At 43.0% G+C, this 5405-nt stretch overlaps 1 protein-coding gene across 1 annotated transcript in view; it reads right to left on the bottom strand.

Moving 5' to 3' along the window:
* Window positions 1–806: 806 nt before the first annotated feature.
* Window positions 807–5405, bottom strand: part of DTL (denticleless E3 ubiquitin protein ligase homolog) — a 48349-nt gene continuing 43750 nt past the window's right edge. The window contains exon 15 of the mRNA XM_015568825.1: window positions 807–991. The gene's annotated coding sequence lies outside the window, so the exon portion shown is untranslated. The remainder of the gene's footprint in view (window positions 992–5405) is intronic.

Genomic DNA, 5405 nt, shown 5'->3' with positions numbered 1-5405 from the left:
GGAGGCTAGCACTCTTGCCTCTGGCAGGCCCTGTCCTGGGGTGGTGGGTTTAGGCAGAACTGTTTGGGGACATGAACTGGCCTCCCACTCTCACTTTCTCTCAGGCAGTAGTCTCATTATAGGACAGGGCTTCACTCCTGTTTCTAGGCCTTTGAAAGTATCTTCTCTCTCGCACCCGCCACCCCCCCCCCAGCTGTACAACACTAATTAACTGTAAACACCCTTCCTTACTTTCTCCATCTTTCAACACACACTCTTTTCCACCTTATCCTAAATGAAAACCTAGTTTGCCCTGTTATCCAGCCCAGCCTTCTCCAGAGTAGGCAGCTTTCCTTCCTTCCCTGGTTCTCAACTGAGATCAGGAAAACAGGCTGGCATTCTCCAGGCCACGGCTCCCCCATCCTTCCTGGGCACACCAATCTATCTTACTGCCGCCCCGTCCTTTAGATCTACTCGTCTCCAGCACTCTCTTACCCTCCACAGCTTAGCACCTGCCTCACAGCTTTCCTGGCCACTTCATCCCTGCTGCCTATTTTTGATCCTTCTGATACCCTGGCTTCACCATCATTTAGAAAAAAACTACTTATGTCCCTAAATTCTGCCCAACCTGTCACTCAGTGTGCCAACATTTGGAAGGGTCCATGTCATCTCATATTCTCATCCTACTCTGACCACAACGTACTTACTAGTATTTCTACGTGAGGCATTTCTTCCTCACCTGTTCACTCTTCCCAGAATCTGTTTCCTCCATATTGAGCCTGTACCCATTGGGCTACCGTTTCCAGAGTACTCATAGATTCCTACTCCTTCCCTGGGGCCTTCTTTGCTGACTTCCCAACTTGGGTAATCCCTAAGTCAGCTTTCTTTGCTTTTGCTCCCAGATTGCTGAGCTATGCTGGAAATTTATAAGCTTTCTGTGGTGGTTGAGCCATTCCATTAAGACCATGCATGTCTGACTCTTCCCCACTACTTGCTCTTCAAGGTAGGAATTCTGAAACCACAAAACAATTATAAAAGTTAAAACTTAGTACATGCCTGGCACTTTACATATACCAACTCATAGAATCCTCCCATGGCCATGAGAAAATTACTGTTATTACTTTTCTCATTTTTTTTGTAAATGAGGAAACTAGAGCTCAGAGGGATTAAGTAAATTGTATCAAGTCATAGAATTAGTAAGTGGCAGAGTCAAGATTAGGGGACCTGGTTAGGACATTGTAGTACGTCTCACCATAAGATGATCATACAATCTGTAGAAAGCTTGAATTTCATCAGAGCTCCTGCTCAATTGTCAAATGCAATTGATAATATTTTTCTTCATCTTGCCTGGCTTTATTCAATTTTACTCCCTGAAACTGTCCTAGACTGTCCCTTCCTAAAATGGCTCCTTTTCAATCACTTCAATAAGCTTTTTTCTCTCATCATCCCAAAATGCTGGCTTTTCTTCACACGACTGGCTCTCAAAGTGTGATTCCCAGACCAGTAGCATTAGCCTGGCCTGGGAACTTGTTAGAAATGCAAATTTTAAAGCTCCACCGCAGACTTCCTGAATCAAAAACTGGCAGGGAGAACTGCTGTGCTACACATTCTCCCTGGCCAATCTCCTCTAAGCTCCACAGTGAACACTCCCCACACTGAACACTCCTAAAATATCTTCCATTCCAGTGCTCTCCAGAGTTCCAACCCTATACATCAACCACTGATAGGGCATCTCCACTGGCTATCCATTAGGTGTCTGCTAGGAAAACAATCTCCTCCCATAATCCTAACATTTCTGTGATCTCCTTTCCCCAAGTGATAATACCATCTACTCAGGTCCAGTGCCAGTACCTGTGATTCATTTGACACCTCTCACATTTACCTACCTAAAAAGCCACTAGTTTGTCATTTCAGAAGTATCTCTCAAATTGGCAATAACCTCTCATCTGCACTGCCATGACTACTTCTGGCCCATCCTCCTCACAGCTTGGACTATGACAATTACCTTCTAATTGGGTCAACTTCCTGAAGTCTGGTCTCTTTCCAATCTTCGCTCCACATTGCTACCACAATCATCTTTTAAAATGAAAAATCTAACTCTAATTGTCCCCTGCTTAGTCATCCAGTGGGTGTCCAGTGCCTTCGAGATAAAGTCCAAACAGTACGGTGACACTGCAGGTGCCCTTATGCCCTGACCCCTGCTTGCCTCTGCAGCCTCATCCCCTGCTGTTCTTTACATGTTCTCTCTGCTCCAGCCCTAGGGGGAAACTGGAGTTAAGAGTACCATAGACAGGCTGCTCTTTCTCACACCCACACGATGTTCATGCTATTTTGCCATTTCCTTTGTGAGGAATGCCCTTCTTTCACTTACCCATCTGGACCATTTCTGCTAGGGCTGCGAGTCAGCTTCTGTATGAAACCTTCCTTGGATGCCCAGGTTGTTTGATGTATTCCCACAGCCTCCACAGAGCTCCTGGAACACCATGTTGTTCTTTTGTTTGTCCTGGGAGCAGCTTGAGGACAGGCCGGTATGCTATCTTTGTTTACTGCAATCCTGGCATATAGTAAGTGCTCAGCAAGTAGCTGCTTACTAAGAGAAAGACTCCCTTCTCTTTTCTTGAAAGGCATTTGCATTTACTGCCTATTTCCTAACACCCCTATTTCTTCATCCCAGCCATATTTCACCCCTATCATACTACTGAAATAGCAGTAGGGACAACTGCCCACCAATTAGGCCTTATTCAAGCTCTAATTTTCCTTAATTTCTCTGCAGCAGTGAAACACCCGTTTCTCAAAAAATTATTTTCCCTGGGCTTCTAAGCTGACACTTTTTGAATTCTCTTTACTTTCTGGTCTGATCTGCATTTTCACTGGTTCCCTTTCTTCTTCATGCTTCTTGCAACTGCTATGCCAGGTACGTGGTAAGCACAGGGGTGGGTAGTGATAATGGGATATCTGCAGTAATGTGCTGGTAAACTGACTCTTTGGAGGGTGGGGGTGGTGGGGGGGGAAAGGCTCCTAATTTGTACCTTTTGTCTATTCCATGGTGTAGATACTCTCACCACAACTGATTTCAGGGTAACATTTTAACCAGCTCACAAAATTCCTGAATATTTAATAATTGGCTTTCATGAATATGAGCCAGCTCCAGCACATCACTGGGTATACAGACAGAAGTGAAAAAGACCAGTTTGATACCTAGGAGGGTAAACCAGAAGGGAATTTATGTATATAAAAGCCTAAGTGACTGACCAACCAGTCGCTATGACGTGCACTGACCATCAGGGGACAGACGGAGACCGAGTGGCAGCAGGAGCAGTGGTGGCGGCAGGCGCAGTGGGGCCGGGATGAGCAGGAGTGGCAGGTGGTATCCGAGTGCCGGTTTTGGCCCAATCTCCACGGGCCATGCCGAGGGACCCCACCGGTGCACAAATCTGTACAGCAAGCCTCTAGTATAGAAATAATTCTAAGACAAATGTGATAGCATTATTGTAATGTTTAAACAAGGCCCTACAGGGTTGAGTGGAATGAAGGCTTAAGTAGGAAAATCTGTATTTCCCATACAAAGGGAGGAGAGTTTGAACTGGACCTTAAAGAGTGAGGACTTTAAAGGCAGGCATAGGGGGTAAAAACTATGCCAGGTAGAGGGAACACCTTGAACAAAGACAGGATAGTACAGTATTTAGAGGAATAGCAATACATCAGCAGGACTGGGATGCAAAGAATGTGGGGTACCAGAATGGATTCTGTCATACTTTTGTGAACCTGTTCAAGTTGGTTAACTTCTCCAGGCCAGTTTCTGCATCTTTAAAATAAGAATTTGATGTCTATAGCCCATTTCTGCCTTGATTTGATGACTGACCTTGGGAATAGAAATAAAATACAAGAGTGAGGAAAAGGAGAGAGGAAGAAATGTATATAGTGTGAAACTTCTAAGAGGCTAAATGCTGTGGGACCCATTGCTAGTTAGGCCTCCCTGCTACCTGCAAACATCTGGCTCAGTCCCAACCCCATATCTGAGCCATCACATGGTTTGCTGAAGGCTCAGTTCTGCTTTTTCCAACTGAATGAACATACTGAATCATGACAGTATATGTAAGGCAATTTGGTCCATCCTTCTGCTTTAAGGGAAAAAAGGATTCTCCTTTCTCGAACTCTCCTATCCACCCTTCGTGCATCTTCTCTAGAGAATTGATTTTCACTCCGTTTTAAAAACCTTTAAAGCACTATGAATTAAGAGACATATGTAGAAGTGCATAAAACATAAATGCAAGATATTATAGAGCAAACACGAATGTATTCACAACCAAAGTGAGACAGACTCTGCCATAAACTAGTTAGCTCTCCAGGTGTTACTTCCAAAGCACTATTTTCTAGAGATAAGCGCTGTCTTGATTTATTGTAATAATAATCTTTGTTTTGTCTCTTACTACCTATGTATGTATTCCTCAATACTAGTTCAGCATTGCCTGGTTTTTTTTTGTTAACACATGGCGTTAACAAAATCATACTGTACAAATTCTTGTTTCTTTTGCTCAACATTCTAACATTTTACTTTGTCATGTGGTAGCTAGTTCATTCTTTTTCAATTCATGGTTATATGGTGCTCTGAGTATCTTAGTTTATCCATTCTACTGCGAATGCATATTTGGGCTGTTTCCAGCCTTTGGGTAGTACTGTACAAACAATGCTATGAACATCCCTGTATGTGCACACATCCCTAAGATATTGGGGTGGAACTGTTGGGTTGTACGGTGTGTCTTCATCTTCATTCTTTCCCATTATATTTGTGGGTCTTTTACTTTTTTTTTCTTCTAAAGAATTTTAACTTCTTTGTTTTTGTCCCTGTTTTTTGAACTTTTGATTGTGTTTGTCAATCTTCTTATGTTCCTATAACATGTTTCAGTACTGATTCTAGACCTGTATACCACCTCCCTTCTGTAGTTGAGTGGTTTCCTCTCCCAAGAAGTAATTTCAAGTAGGAAATGTATTTGGAACATTTTGAGATTCTTTTTTAAATATACACAAAATAGAAAACATATATTTGATTAGAACAGGGCCAGGGACAGACTTCTGCAAGGCATTATATTATGGGAATTACTACTGTAGGCTTTTGAGTCAGACCAAATCCACAACCTGCTACTTGTTGGCTGTGTGTCCTTAACTTCTTTTGTGCTTTAGTTTCCTTATCTGCCAAAATGCGGATAAAAGTTATATCACTTGCAGCGGTTCTCAACCTATGGGTTGCGACCCCTTTGGGGTCGCCTAAATACATCCTGCATATCAGATATTTACATTACGATTCATAACAGTAGCAAAATTACAGTTATGAAGTAGCAACGAAAATAATTTTATGGTTGGGGGTCACCACAACATGAACTGATTGCGTACCGCATAGAAATTTCTAAGACATACGCCAGGGACCG

Source organism: Myotis davidii, unplaced genomic scaffold (assembly GCF_000327345.1).
Source record: "Myotis davidii unplaced genomic scaffold, ASM32734v1 scaffold1525, whole genome shotgun sequence".
NCBI classification, from domain to species: Eukaryota; Metazoa; Chordata; class Mammalia; order Chiroptera; family Vespertilionidae; genus Myotis; species Myotis davidii.
The sequence above is the reverse complement of the archived record's forward strand: the minus strand, read 5'-3'. Positions and strand labels throughout refer to the sequence as shown.